Below are 14,385 nucleotides of genomic sequence, written 5' to 3' on the forward strand. Positions count from 1 at the left end.
AGTGGTTGTCTATGTGTGGAGCCTCACGAGACGGGGCAGATCTTAAACAGGTCTCTTTTGCATCAGTATTTACTCAGGAAACTGGCATAACATATATGGAAGGAAGGGAAACAAGCAGTATTGTCATGGAACATGTAGAGATCAAAGAGGAGGAGGTGCTTGCTGCCTTACAGTGAATAAAGGTAGATAAAGCCCTCCAGGCCTGACATGATATTTCCTCGTACCTTGAGAGGGACTAATGTAGAAATTGCAGGGGCCCTGGCAGAAATATTTAAAATGTCCCTGGCCACGGGTGCGGTGCCAAAGGATTGGAGGGTAGCTCATGTTGTTCCGTTGTTTAAAAAAGGCTTCAATAGTAAACCAGGTAATTACAGGCCAGTGAGCCTGACATCAGTAGTAGGTAAATTATTGGAAGATGTTCTGAGAGATTGGATATACAAGTATTTGGACGGCCAAGGGCTGATTAAGGATAGTCAGCATGGCTTTGTGCGTCGAAGATCGTGTTTAACGAATCTTGTAGAGTTTTTCGAGGAGGTTACCAAGGAAGCAGATGAAGGAAAGGCTGTGGATGTTGTCTACATGGACTTTAGTAAGGCCTTTGACAAGATCCCACATGGGAGGTTAGTTCAGAAGGTTCAGACACTAGGTATCCATGGAGAGGTTGTAAAATGGATTTGAAATTGGCTGTGTGGGAGAAGACAGAGAGTGGTAGTGGATGATTGCTTCTCAGACTGGAGGCCTGTGACTAGTGGTGTGCCTCAGGGATCTGTGCTGGGACCATTGTTGTTTGTTCTCTATATCAATGATATAGATGATAATGTGGTAAATTGGATCAGCAAGTTTGCTGATGACGCTAAGATTGGAGGTGTTGTGGACAGCGAGGAAGGCTTTCAAAGCTTGCAGAGGGATATGGACCAACTGGAAAAATGGGTCAGAAAATGGCAGATGGAATTTAATGCAGACAAGTGTGAGGTGTTGCATTTTGTAAGGACAAATCAAGGTAGAACATATTCAGTAAATGGTAGGGCACTGAGGAGTGTGGAGGAACAAAGGGATCTGGGAGTTCAGATACATAATTCCCTGAAAGTGGTGTCACAGGTAGACAGGGTTGTAAAGAAGGCTTTTGGCATCCTGGCATTCATAAATCAGAGTATTGAGTATAGGAGTTGGGATGTTATGGTGAGGTTGTATGACATTGGTGAGGCCAAATTTGGAGTATTGTTTGCAGTTCTGGTCACCTAACTACAGGAAGGATATCAGTAAGATTGAAAGAGTGCAGAGAAGATTTACTAGGATGTTGCCGGGTCTTCAGGAGTTGAGTTACAGGGAAAGATTGAACAGGTTAGGACTTTATTCCTTGGAGCGTTGAAGAATGAGGGGGGATTTGATAGAGGTTTACAAAATTATGAGGGGTATAGACAGAGTAAATGCGAGTAGGCTCTTTCCACTTAGATTAGGAGAGATAAATAGGAGAGGACATGGCTTTCGAGTGAAAGGGGAAAGGTTTAGGGGGAACATTAGGGGGAACTTCTTCACTCAGAGTGGTGGGAGTGTGGAACGAGCTGCCATCTGACATGGAGCAAATATGGTCTGACTCTTGAGTTTTAAGAACAAATTGGATAGTACATGGATGGGAGAGGTCTGGAGGGTTATGGACTGGGTGCAGGTCAATGGGACTAGCGAAATAAAGTTTTGGCACAGACTAGAAGGCCCGAATGGCCTGTTTTCTGTGCTGTATGGTTCTAGCTGGTAGCTCAAATGAACGAGCTGCTTGAAGCAGGCTTGCACCCTGACTAGCTAATGCAAGCAAGGACAGTACTCAACCTGAAGGAGCAACACCGTCAAACTACCGGCCTATACCTGCTGTCAACAACATGGAAGCTCCTATCAGGCATCATAGCCACCAAGCTGAAGGAACATGTGTGTAAATTCCTGAACCACACTCAGAGGGGCATTGGTAATGGAACCAGAGGCTCCAAGCACCAAGTACTGGTAAACCAAGTATTCATGTGAGGCTCCAAGACCAGGCAAACCAACCTAAGCACAGCCTGGATCGACAACCAGAAAGCTCACCACTCAATGCCCCACACAAGACAAGTCAAGTCGAGTTGCTTTTACTGTCATTTCAACCATAACTGCTGGTACAATACACAGTAAAAAGGAAACAACGTTCCTCCAGGACCCTGGTGCTACATGAAACAACACAAAACTACACTAGACTATGTCAGACAGCACAAAACTACATTAGACCTCAGACCTACACAGGACTACATAAAGTGCACAAAACAGTGCAAGACAGTTCAATAATTAATAAACAAGACAATAGGCACAGTAAAGGGCAAATTACAATATAATAGATATAATTGTAAACAATGTTTTAGCAGGAATTGAGAAAAATTAGCAAAAATTGAAAAGGGAGTGGAGTGGAGTGTGTGTGTGTGTGTATTGAGGAGTCTGATAGCTTGGGGGAAGAAACTGTTACATAGTCTGGTCATGAGAGCCCGAATGCTTCAGTGCCTTTTCCCAGATGGCAGGAGGGAGAGGAGTTTGTATGAGGGGTGCGTGGGGTCCTTCACGATGCTGTTTGCTTTGTGGATGCAGCATGGATCTACACATGGATTCTGGAATGCCTGCCTCTGTACAACATGACACTAAAGACCTTCGTCAAGAACTCAGTGGGCCATTGAGAACAATGCTAGAAGTGAACTCAAAACCAACAGCACAAGTGACTATCGATGTGGAATATACCAGGGTGGTGCACTCTCCCCACTGCTGTTCTGCATGGACCTGACCCCCCTCAGCCACACAAACTGAGACCCTCAGTGTGGACATGGGTACAGGTTCTAGAGCGGAGAGACCACCAGCCTCCTCCTGCACATGGATGACATCAAGCTGTGTGCCAGAAATGAAAGAGACTTTGACTCACTAATCCACCTGATACAGCAGAGACATTGGGATGTCACTTGGACTGGAAAAGTGCAGCCAAATGGTAGTGAAAAGAGGCAAACTCATCAAGACTGGAAGAGTCCAGTTATCCGAAGGCCACATATCAGATGTACTGGACAGCTACAAATACCTGGGGATCCTGCAGGTGCATGGAAGGCACAATGAGGACACAAGGAAGGCTGCAACATTCAAATACCTCCAAAGAGTGAGACGGGTCCTGAAAGCTGCTGAGTGGGAAGAACAAGGTGAGAGTCATCAACACATTCACTCTACCAGTCATCAAATACCCAGGCACAAAAGCATGCTGGCTAAGGAATGAACTGGAAGCCATTGACATCAAGATCTAGAAACTACTAACAATACATAGAAGATTCTATCCAATGACAAACGTCGAGCGACTGTAAACCCACCAGAATAAAGGAGGATGGTGACTTGGAAGTGTCAAGGTCACTGTCCTGAAGGAAGTGTAAAACGTCCATGAGTATGCCAGGAAGATGGCTCTTAAGGGTGATCTGCTAGGAGAATACCTCAGACAGCAGGCTGGGGATGTGGAAATGGAAGTGGGTAAGCAGAGCCAGAGGGCCAAAGGCTATGGCAGGACAAGCCATTGCATGGGATGTACCTTCACCAGATATCAGAGGTGGCTGACATAAGAAAGTCTTACTGATGGCTGGAAATGGCAGGGCTGAAGGACTGCACAAGATCAGGCACTGAGCATGAGCAATAGAAGCAGGGGTCTATCACCCCAGCCAAGACTCAAGGAGCAGACTGTGCAAGGAACCCACTGGAACCATCCAGCACAAAGTAGCAGGGTGCAAGATGCAGGCAGGGGCAGCGTACACTGAACGGCAGGACCAAGTCACAGGAATTGTGTACAAGAACATTTGTGACACTCCGAAGTCCAAATGGGAAACACCCAAGAAAGTAGTGGAGAATGATGGAACTAAGATCCCATGGAACTTCCAAATACAGACTGATAAGCAGGTATCAGTCTGGTTATAGTCAGCATTACTCAAAATGCTGGAGGGACTCAGTAGACCAGGCAGTCAACTATATATCGACTATATGCTATTCCACAGGTGCTGCCTGGCCTGCTGAGCTCCTCCAGCATTCTATCTGTGCTGCTTGGATTTCCAGCATCTGCAGATTTTCTTTTTCTTTGGATAAGCAGGTACTGGCCAAGCAACCAGACCTGGTAATACTGGACGAGGAGCAGAAGGAAGCAGTGGGGATAGACGTCGCAATCCAAAATGACAGTAAGAAAGAGTCTGAGAAACTGGAGAAATACCGGGGCTTGAAAGAGCAGATAGCAAGGATGTGGAAGGTTAAAGCAAGAGTAATCCTGGTGGTGATAGGAGCATTTGGAGCTGTGACGTCCAGACTGGGAGAGTACCTCCAGCAAATCCCGGGAACAACATTGGAGATTTTAGCCCAGAAGAGTGCATTATTAGGATCAGCAAGGATACTGCATTGAACCCTCAATCTCACAGACCTCTGATAAAGGACATGAGACTGAAGGAAAAATACACATACACACCACCCATAAGGGGTGAGAAAAAAAGAAAGAAATATACATTAAATGTGTGTTTTTCCTTCAGTCACATGTCTTTTACCAGAGGCCTGAGAGCTTGAGGATTCATGGGTTCATTGTCCATTCAGAAATCTGATGGTGGATGCGAAGAAGCTGTTCCTGAATTGTTGAATGTGTGTCTCTGTTCCAATCAACAAAGTTCAAGCTGGCTCAATTTCTGCTTATCATTCAGGCAACAGCCTGGTATCTCTTCTCTGCGCTCTTTCGAGTTTAATGACAGCATTGGGAGTTAGTGTGCGATCAGGCCATTCACCCTTTCCCCTTTCATAGGGTCTGAATCTCAAGTTCTGTGTCAGTCAGACCCACCATAGATTAGAGGTCTGCTTCAGCGAGCATCTTCTGTCCATCCACCAGAAGAAGCAAGTTTGTCCCATTTTGATTCTACTTCCCATTCCCATTCCGACAAATGGCCTCCTTTACTGCCACGACGAGGCCATGCTCAGGTTGGAGGAGGAGTACTTCGTATTCTGTCTGGGTAGCCTCCAGACTGATGGCGTGTGCATCAATTTCTCTTCTGGTAATTGTTCATCCTTCGGCTTTCTTTTTCCATTCCCTCTCACCCCTTACCTGCTCATCACCTCTCTTTGGTTCCCTCCTCCTCCCCTTTCTCCCATGGCCCACTCTCCTCTCCTATCATGTTCCTTCTTCAGCCTTTCACTTCTTCCACCTATACACCATCCCAGATTCTTACTTCTTGCACCGTCCCCTGCCTACCCACCTCCCCTCCACCTGGTCTCATCCATCATCTGCCAGCTTCTACTCCTTCCCCATACCCATCCCCACCTTCTGTCCCTTCCATTCCAGTCCTGATGAAGGGTCTCGGCCTGAAATGTCAACTGTTTATTCCTCTCTATAGGTGTGACCTGACCTGCTGAGTTCACTTAGCTGCCAGCATTTTGTTTGTGTTGCTCTGGATTTCCAGCATCTGCAGAATCTCCCGTGTTTAACAGTTTCCAGCTTTGAATGTTTCATTGCACCTCATCCTGTGCAACTTTTCTTTGGAGGAGAGAGTTGAAGATCCCAAATGCCCCATCTCCTTCTGACTTCACTCCTCTAACCTGCTCTCATTCCAACATCATGTTCCCCTCTAATATATCTCCTACACATCAACCCTTCTGATTGTCTTAAACACCCCTTTATTAGTTCAACCCTTAATCTTCTCAACTTGAGAATACAAACCTCACCTGTTCTTTTAATCTAACGCTGTCAGTGCCTGGCACTTTGGCATTAGCCCCTGCCTCTGTGGGCAGGCTACGTTTGTGTTAGGAGCCCCAGCACATCTTCAGACTGTGTTGTCTTTGATGCAAATGATGCATTTCACAGTATGTTTTGATGCTTCAATGTACATGTGACAAATCAGGAACAGAATCACCTGCATATGCTGAAAATTTGTTGTCTTTGCGGCAGCAGTACATTGCAATACATAATAATAGAATAAAAGAAACAAACAGACTGTGATACAGTAAGTATATATATATAGATAGATAGATATAAAATAGTTAAATTAAATAAGTAGTGCGAATATAAAAATTAAGAAATAGTGAGGTAACTCGTCTTTATAAAAGCCTTTATAAGAGGCATAGATCAATTAGGTGTGTGCATATGAGAAAGATTGCTAATCCTATTTACTGTGATAAACTGAAAGGGGAAAGGTTTTTCAGGGGGGTGGAGTACAGAACCTTGCAGTGTATAATAGTTGTACATGATCTGGTGTTGGGAAATGAACCTGGTCAGGTGTCAGGTCTGTCAGTGGGAAAGCATTTCGGAGATAGTGATCATAATTTTATCTCCTTTACAATGGCATTAGAGAGAGATAGGAACAGACAAGTTAGAAAAGCATTTATTTGGAGTAAGAGGAATTATGAGGCTATCAGGCAGGAAATTGGAGGCTTAAATTGGAAACAGATGTTCTCGGAAAAGTATGGAAGAAATGTGGGCAAATGTTCAGGGGATATTTGTGTGGAGTTCTGCATTGGTACATTCCAATCAGACAGGGAAGTTATAGCAGGGGACAGGAACCATGGTGTACAAAGGCTGTAATAAATCTAGTCAAGAAGAAAAGCAAAGCTTACAAAAAGTTCAAAGAGCTAGGTAATGTTGGAGATCTAGAAGACTATAAGGCTAACAGGAAGGAGCTTAAGGAGGAAATTAGGAGAGCCAGAAGGGGCCATGAGAAGGCCTTGGCAAGCAGGATTAAGGAAAACCCCAAGGCATTCTACAAGTATTGAAGAGAAGGAGGATAAGATGTGAAAGAATAGGACCTATCAAGTGTGACAGTGGGAAAGTGTGTATGGAACTGGAGGTAGCAGAGGTACTTAATAAATACTTTATTTCAGTATTCACTATGGAAAAGGATCTTGGTGATTGTAGTGATGACTTGCAGACTGAAAAGCTTGAGTATGTAGATATTAAGAAAGAGGATATGCTGGAGGTTTTGGAAAGCATCAAGTTGGATAAGTCGCCGGACCGGACAAAATGTACCCCAGGCTACTGTGGAAGGCGAGGGAGGAGATTGCTGAGCCTCTGGCGATGATCTTTGCGTCATCAAAGGGGACGGGAGAGGTTCCGGAGGATTGGAGGGTTGTGGATGTTGTTCTTTTATTCAAGAAAGGGAGTAAAGATAGCCCAGGAAATTATAGACCAGTGAGTCTTACTTCAGTGGTTGGTAAGTTGATGGAGAAGATCCTGAGAGGCAGGATTTATGAACATTTGGAGAAGTATAATACGATTAGGTACAGTCAGTATGGCTTTGTCAAGGGCATGTTGTGCCTTATGAGCCTGATTGAATTTCTTGAGGATGTGACTAAACATATTGATGAATGAAGAGCAGTAGATGTAGTGTATATGGATTTCAGCAAGGCATTTGATAAGGTACCCCATGTGAGGCTTATTGAGAAAGTAAGGAGGCATGGGATCCAAGGGGACATTGCTTTGTGGATACAGAATCAGCTTGCCCACAGAAGGCAAAGAGTGGTTGTAGATGGATCATATTCTGCATGGAGGTCGGTGACCAGTGGTGTGCCTCAGGGATCTGTTCTGGGACCCCTACTCTTTGTGATTTTTATAAATGACCTGGATGAAGAAGTGGAGGGATGGGTTAGTAAGTTTGCTGATGACACAAAGGTTGGAGGTATTGTGGATAGTGTGGAGGGCTGTCAGATGTTACAACAGGACATTGATAGGATGCAAAACTGGGCTGAGAAGTGGCAGTTGGAGTTCAACACAGACAAATGTGAGGTGGTTCATTTTGGTAGGTCAAGTATGATGGCAGAATATAATATTAATGGTAAGACTCTTGGCAGTGTGGAGGATCAGAAGGATCTTGGGGTCCGAGGCCATAGGACACTCAAAGCAGCTGTGTAGGTTGACTCTGTGGTTAAGAAGGCATATGGTGTATTGGCCTTCATCAATCATGGAATTGAGTTTAGGAGCCGAGAGATTATGTTGCAGCTAAACGGACCCTGGTCAGACCCCACTTGGAGTACTATGCTCAGTTCTGGTCGCCTCACTACGGGAAGGATGTGGAAGTCACAGAAAGGGTGCAGAGGAGATTTACAAGGATGTTGCCTGGATTGGGGAGCATGCCTTATGAGAATGAGTTGAGTGAACTCTACCTTTTCTCCTTGGAGCAACAGAGGATGAGAGTTGACCTGATAGAGGTTTATAAGATGATGAGAGGCATTGATTCCGTGGATAGCCAGCAGCTTTTTCCCAGGGCTGAAATGGTTGTTACAAGAGGACACAGGTTTAAGGTGCTGGGGAGTAGATATAGAGGAGATGTCAGGGGTAAGTTTTTTACTCAGAGTGGTGAATGTGTGGAATGGGCTGCTGGTGGTGGTGACGAAGGCGGATACAATAGGTTCTTTTAAGAGACTTTTAGATAGGCACATGGAGCTTAGGAAAATAGAGGGCTATAGGTAAGCCTAGTCATTTCTAAGATAGGGACATGTTCGGCACAACTTTGTAGAGTGATAGGCCTGTATTGTGCTGTAGGTTTTCTATGTTTCTGTGTTTCTATATTGGTAAATTGGTTCATTATTGTTACATGTGCCAAGGTACAGTGAAAATCTTTGTTGCATGCCATCCATACAGATCAAATCATTACACAAGGCATTGATGCAAAGATATAGATTAGCTTTATTAGTCACATGTACATTGAAATACACAGTGAAATGTGGTGTAGGTGTCAAATCAAACCAAGGGGATTGTGCTGGACCATGTTGCTACACTTCCAGTGCCACCATAACTTGTTCCAAAGGTTTCAAAGGTACATTTAATATCAGAGAAATGTATACAATATACATCCTGAAATTCTTTTTCTTCACAAACTGCCACGAGAAGAGAGGAGTGCCCCAAAGAATGAATACCCCACAAGGAGACCATACAGAGATTCCTTGCAGAATGACCCTGGAATTGATCTCCGAACTCCGTAACACCCCAAGCTGTAATATTGCCATGCTAATACACCTCTTCCCACCCTGTTACTTGTAAGAATGCTATCCCCTTCTCTCAATTCCTCCATCTCTGCCACATCTGCTCTCAGGATGAGACCCCTCCCCGTTCAAGATCTCTCTGTCTCTGTCTCTAGAGACAGCTTATCTACTGATGTCTATGCTAAACCCACAGACTTTTACAGCTACCTGGACAATACCTCTTCCCACCTTGTTACTTGTCAAAACGCCATCCCCTTCTCTCAATTCCTTAGTCTCCACAGCAACTGAATGAATGAATTGAATGATCTTTATTGCCATTATACATAGACACAATGAAAATCTGTTTGGCTTCCTCTCAGGCAATTAAACAAAGCGGTAGATAAAAACAAGACAGTAGTAGAAAAACAGTATTAAATAGATAAGTAGCAGAAAATAAGCTACAGCAGCACCAGAATGTCACAGTAATGCACAAAGTGCCGTTAGTGCAAGTATTTGAGTCCTTGTGTGTGCTCACAGTTTCAGTCATTTTTCTGTGGGAGTGGTGTGATGGAGGCCACAGCTCTGGGGTAGAAACTGTTCCTCAGTCTGTTTGTTCTGGGTTTTAGTGTCCTGAACGTTTTGCTGGACGGCAGCGGGTCAGACAGGGAGTGGCCGGGGTGTGTGGTGTCTCTGGTTATGCTGATTGCTTTCCTCCTGAGTCTGCTGGAGTAGATGGTGTCCAGTACTGGGAGCTCCATCCTGACAATTCACTGGGCCGCCTTCACCACACGATGCAGGTCTTGTTGCTCAGCGGCTGTGCAGCTGGCACACCACACTGTGTCACTGTTGGTCAGGGTGGTTTCAATTCTGCTTCTGTAGAAGTTAAGCATTACTGCTATTTTCGGTATACCAAATGAAGATGGCAATCAGCTTTCCCCTTCAATCAGACGAATGATTGCCTTTGTAACATTAATTGCCAGAAGGTCTATATTACAAAACTGGAAAGAAGTAAATCCTCCTACTACATTTCAGTGGTTCTCCCAAACCATTTCTTATTTGAGTTTGGAAAAAATCAGAAGCACTATCTTTGATTCTTCAATTAAATTTGAAGAAACCTGGGGACCATTTATTCGACACTTTCATATGAATTAATTTGGCCTATTTCAGATCCTTTTCTCTACTTATCCTTGTTCAGGTATGGAGTTCCGGAGTTCTTTTCTTGACACCTTTATATATTTATAAAGTGCTATTATTGCCCATGTTAGTTTAGTTTAGTATTTTTTTTCAATATATATTTTTTCTCATATATAATTTCAATTTTTTTTTTCTTTTTTCGATGATTATTTTTGTTTTTTTTTCATATATATTTATATAGACTTGATTGATTTATGTACCTTTTGTCGATTGATGTTTAATAGGATATTATTATCCTATTACTAATGTAATTTCAAGTTTATTGAATTTGTAATCTGTTCATTATTATGTGTTGTTTTTTTTATATATGAAATTTAATAAAAAGATTGAAAAAGAAGAAGAAAAAAGAAGTTAAGCAACAGCTTTCAACGGATGCTGCCCAACCTGCTGAGTTCATCCAGCTTGTTTGTACGTCTTGATTTGACCACAGCATCTGCAGTGTACTTTGTGTTTAGCTTTTGTGGGAGTTTGGCCCGTTTCAGCTTCCTGAGGAAGAGGAGTCTTTGTTCTGCCTTTTACACAAGCGAGGTGTTGGTGGTCCATGTCAGCGAGGTGTTGGTGGTCCATGTCAGCGAGATGTTGGTGGTCCATGTCAGCAAGGTGGTGGTGGTCCATGTCAGCGAGGTGGTGGTGGTCCACGTCAGCAAGGTGTTGGTGGTCCACGTCAGCGAGGTGTTGGTGGTCCACGTCAGCGAGGTGTTGGTGGTCCACGTCAGAGAGGTGAGGTGTTGGTGGTCCATGTCAGCGAGGTGTTGGTGGTCCACGTCAGCGAGGTGTTGGTGGTCCATGTCAGCGAGGTGTTGGTGGTCCATGTCAGAGAGGTGAGGTGTTGGTGGTCCATGTCAGCGAGGTGTTGGTGGTCCACGTCAGCGAGGTGTTGGTGGTCCACGTCAGCGAGGTGTTGGTGGTCCATGTCAGAGAGGTGTTGGTGGTCCATGTCAGCTGTTTTGACAACATAACTCCAAGGAACTTTAGGTTTTCCACACTTTCCACTACCTCTCCATGTACATGGGGGTGGGGGGTGTACTCTGTCTTATGATCTCGTGAAGTCAATGAAATGATCATCCCTTTTGTTTTAGAAGTGTTAAGAACCAGGTCATTGTCTTTACACCACTCCGTCAGATGATCCACCTCCAGCCTGTAGGCTGTTTCATCTTCGTCCGAGATCAGGCCAACCACTGTGGTATCGTCTGCAAATTTAATTATGGAGTTGGAGGTGTAGATGGGGGTGCAGTCATGTGTGAAGAGTGTGTGGAGCATAGGGCTCAGCACACAGCCCTGTGGGGTGCCTGTTTTTAAGATGTGGGTGGTGGAGGTGTGCTTACCAACTCTGACTTGCTGTGGTCGGTCTGTGAGAAAGTCCATGACCCATGAGCACAGGGAGGAACCAAGGCCAAGAGAGTTCAGTTTGCTGACCTGTTAATGGGGGATAACTGTTCTCAGGGTGAGGCTTTTCATTCCAAACTGAAGCGGATGTCCTTTTCTTCAAAGAGGGGCTTCCCTTCCTCCACCATCAATGCTGTCCTCAACCACATCTCTTGTATTTCGCACACGTCAGCCCTCACACCATCCTCCTGCCACCCCTCCAGTGATAGGGTTCCTCTTGTCCTCACCTGCCACCCAGCAGCGTCCAGCACATAATTATCTGCAACTTCCACCATCTCCAATGGGATCCCACCGCCAAGGACATCTTTTCCTTTTCCCTCTTTCACCGTACCTCCTAATCTGCCCATCACCTCCCTCAGGTACTCCTCTCCCTTTTCTTTCTTCTATGACCTTCTGTCCTCTCTTATTAGAGGGAGCCCTTCTCCAGCCCTGTATCTCTTTCACCAGTCGATTTCCCAGTTCTTTACCTCACCTCTCCCCCTCCCACTTTCACCCATCACTTTGTGTTTCTTCCTCCCCTCCCCCCACCTTCTAACTCTAATTCCTCATCCTTTTTTCTCCAGTCCTGATGAAGAGTCTCGACACAAAATGTCAACCATATACTTTTCCATAGATGCTGCCTGGCCTGCTGAGTTCCTCCAGCACTTTGTGCATGTTGCTTGGATTTCCAACATCTGCAAATTTTCTTTCCCTTGCTAAGGTAATTCACAGTTTTTATTATTATGCATTGTAATGTACTGCTGCTGCATAACGACAAATTTCATGACATATACCAGTGACATTTAACCTGATTCTGACGTTGAGGCTTTATAAGGCATTGGTCAGACCACATGGAGTATTGTGAGCAGTTTTGGGCCCCTTATCTGTGGAAAGATGTGCTGGCATTGGAGAGGGTCCAGAGGAGGTTCACACGAATGAATCCTGGAATGGTATGAGAAGTGTTTGATGGCTTTGGGCCTGTACTTGCTGGAGTTTAGAAGAATGAGGGGAGGATCTCATTGAAACCTATTGAATATTGAAAAGGATGGACATAAAGGATGTGGAGAGGATGGTTCCTATAATGGGTGAGTCTAGGACCAGAGGGCACAGCCTCAGAACTGAGGGACATCCATTTAGAATAGAGATGAGGAAATATTTCTTAAGCAGAGGGTGGTGAATCTGTGGAACTTGTTGCTACAGTTGGCTGTGGAGGCCATTATTGGGTATATTTAAAGTGGAGGTTGATAATTTCTTGTTTAGTCGGGGTACTAAAGGCAGGATAAATGATAATAATAAATAAATAAGCAATAAGTATAGAGAACATGAGATGAAGAGTTCTTGAAAGCGAGTCTATAGGTTGCAGAATCAGTTCAATGTTGAGGTGAGTGAAGTTATCCCCTCTAGTTCAGGAACCTGATGATTGAGGGGTAATAACTGTTTCTGAACCTGGTGGTGTGAGTCCTGAGGCTCCTGTACCTCCTTCCTGACAGCAGCAATGGGAAAAGAGCGTGGTCTGGATTGTGGGGTTCCTGATGATGGATGCTGTTTTCCTGTGACAGTGCTCAATGTAGATGTGCTCAAAAGGACCATTTCTGAGCTGCATTTCTCTCTGAATATTTGCGCAGTATCTTCAACAGTTTAACATGGAACCTTAAAGGCTGTAGCACTTTGTCAAGTCTCTGTCAAAGTCTGTGGTCATTAATGCAGTCTGCAAGCTCAATTCACGATCCAATCCTAAAATCCCACTTGAAAGCCTTTCTGAAACAGCATCTAATTGAAAGGGGGCTTGATTGGAATCATTGGGAGATAATTACTGGTTTCCATCACTTTAAAAGCTAGGGTGTTACAAAATCCAGCTTCAAAGATAGCACAACCTTTCTCCTTTATTTTTAAAAGTGTTCCTTCAAATAAAGTGAAAAAGACAGCTGACAGTTCCAAAAAAGAATTATGTTAAAATTAGCATGCAGGTTTCACAGTCTTAAATAAAACAGTGAGGCAACTCATAAGCAGTTTCTTCACTTAATTACTGGAAAGGACAGAATCTTTTCCCCTTATTTAGCATTTAATTTGTGGTTCTGTCTAGCACAGAAAAACACAACACAGTGGTTCACAGAGGTAACACTGAACACATGAGAAACACATAAACAGAGCTGCAGGAGGAACTCAGCAGGTCAGGCAGCATCTATGGAGAGAAATGAACAGTCCGTGTTTCAGGCTCAGTCCCTTCATCAGGACTGGAAAGGAAGGGGGAAGATGCCAGAATAAGGTCAGGTGTGTGGGGGAAGGGGGGATGAAGTAAGAAACCGGGAGGTGATAGGTGGAAAAGGTAAACAGCAGGAGAAGGGGGAAACTGATAGGAGAGCAGAGTGGACCATGGGAGAAAGGGAAGAAGGAGGGCACTACAGGAAGGTGAAGGGTAGGTAAGGAGGTGAGGTAAGAGGCCAGAGCGGGGAATAGGAGGGGACAGAAGAAAGTTACTGGAAGTTGGAGAAATCGATGTTTATTCCATCAGATTGGCATTAGATGGAGTATGAGGTGCCGCTCCTCCAACCTGAGAGTGGCCTCGTCATGGCAAAAGAGGAGGCCTTCGACAGACATGTCGGAATGGGGATAGGAATTAAAATGATTGGCCGCCAGGAAATTTCACTTTTTATGGATGAAGTGGAGGTTCTCGACAAGATGATCCCCCAATCTACAATCGGTCTCACCAATGCAGAAGGGACCGCACTGGGAGCACTAGATACAATAGAGGACCCCAGGAGTTTTGCAGGTGAAGCGCCACCTCACCTGGAAGGACTGTTTAGGGCCCTGAATGGAGGTGAGGGAGGAGGTGACTGGGCAGACGTAGCACTTATACTGCTTGCAGGGATAAGAGTC

This window comes from Hypanus sabinus, chromosome 11 (assembly GCF_030144855.1).
Source record: "Hypanus sabinus isolate sHypSab1 chromosome 11, sHypSab1.hap1, whole genome shotgun sequence".
Classification (NCBI taxonomy): Eukaryota; Metazoa; Chordata; class Chondrichthyes; order Myliobatiformes; family Dasyatidae; genus Hypanus; species Hypanus sabinus.